Genomic DNA, 1651 nt, shown 5'->3' with positions numbered 1-1651 from the left:
GCATCGGTGGTTCAGTGGTAGAATGCTCGCCTGCCACGCGGGCGGCCCGGGTTCGATTCCCGGCCGATGCATGTTTTTTATGTTTATTGTAATATTATTATTTTTATACTTATAGTTCCTATTAATTAATTTTTGCTAATCGAACCGAAGAACAAATTACCGAACAATGACCGAAAATATTATGTCATTCTATATATTTTTGATCCAGCGCTATCTAGTTTAAATATTGAAATTAAATCAAAAAAGGGTTCATCTTTATCACGGTTTTAAAAGTTACTTCATTATAACAACAGATGGTACTAACAACAGAATTCATTAATAACATTTTTAAAATGTGCACTATTATTGTGTCTTTATTATAGAATCAACATAGTTCGACGTTTCTTTGAAATATTATTTCCTCTTGATAATAATAACTTGACCCGCCAACTAGAAATTTAAAATTGACGTAAAGGTTGCAAATAATGTTACCTGATATGGGTAACCTGGGTTTCCACATTGATAAAATAGAATCGATACGGCAGTAGACAAACCATAGCCTACATTAACATTAATTGTGCTAACTAATATAATATATTGTACTACTATAACGCGCGTATCCGTAGAATTTTATTATATAACTAGTGACCCGCCCCAGCTGCTGCACGGGTGCAATGCTGATGAAAATCAGGTTATTACTATGTATTTCCGTCGCTGGAAAGCTCCGATAATATACGCGTTCGATCGCTGCTAAATAATTTGTAATTTAAAACTTTTTTGTAATTTTAAACTTGTAGGGTTCAGCCTGCGTTTGCAATGTAAGCGGAAAAAATGTAATTATTTACGACATCACATTACAAATCTCAAAAATAACAATACTTCTCCACGTACTGGATGTTATTATACATATAAACCTTCCTCTTGAATCACTCTATCTATTAAAAAAACCGCATCAGAATTCGTTGCGTAGTTTCAAAGATTTAAGCATACAAAGGGACAGGGACAGAGAAAGCGACTTTGTTTTATACTATGTAGTGATTTTAATTAATAATCTTTATATATTTTTACACTATACTATCTTAGTGTAAAAATATATAAATAATATATTTTAAGTATATGACATAATATGTAGAAATATAATAATAGAAGTAAATGAAACTATTTAAATAATATTTGTAACGTTTTTATTGTTTTTTCATTAAATTGTTCTGAACAAAAGCTCTTTTGTTTAAGCCTGAAACATATTTTCACTTAGGCCTAATTTAAAATTAGCTCGTGATTTATTCGACAGAAAATCGCTAGACAATTTCTTACGACAACATCGACAAACAACATCCTACACTTTCAGAATTCTCTTGTAAAGGCAATTATTATAAAATACCATCCTTCTTAAGTTTTTCTGTTCTTTAAATATTCTTCTACCTATTGAATGAATGGTATATCAACTATCAACAAAAATGGTATAGTATTAACCAGAAAAATAAGGAAAGTCACATGTCAAGCATACAGACATGCATATTATCTTTTAGTGTCTTTGCCAAAAAAAATGGGACACATCCTCAACCAAACTTCAAACAATCAACAATCCAACAACAACAACAACAATTTGCCAAACAAAGGAGGACACAAAAAAACCAGCAGCTTATCCTAATCTACTTAATTGTAGTGCCAC

The 1651-nt window shown here is 31.1% G+C and overlaps 1 non-coding gene across 1 annotated transcript; it reads left to right on the top strand.

Annotated features, from left to right (window-relative positions):
• Trnag-gcc lies at window positions 1-71 on the top strand. The gene has a single exon. It is a non-coding gene; the product is annotated as a tRNA-Gly (tRNA).
• The last annotated feature ends 1580 nt before the right edge of the window (window positions 72-1651 follow it).

This window comes from Pieris rapae, chromosome 8, assembly GCF_905147795.1.
Source record: "Pieris rapae chromosome 8, ilPieRapa1.1, whole genome shotgun sequence".
Taxonomy (NCBI): Eukaryota; Metazoa; Arthropoda; class Insecta; order Lepidoptera; family Pieridae; genus Pieris; species Pieris rapae.
The sequence above is the reverse complement of the archived record's forward strand: the minus strand, read 5'-3'. Positions and strand labels throughout refer to the sequence as shown.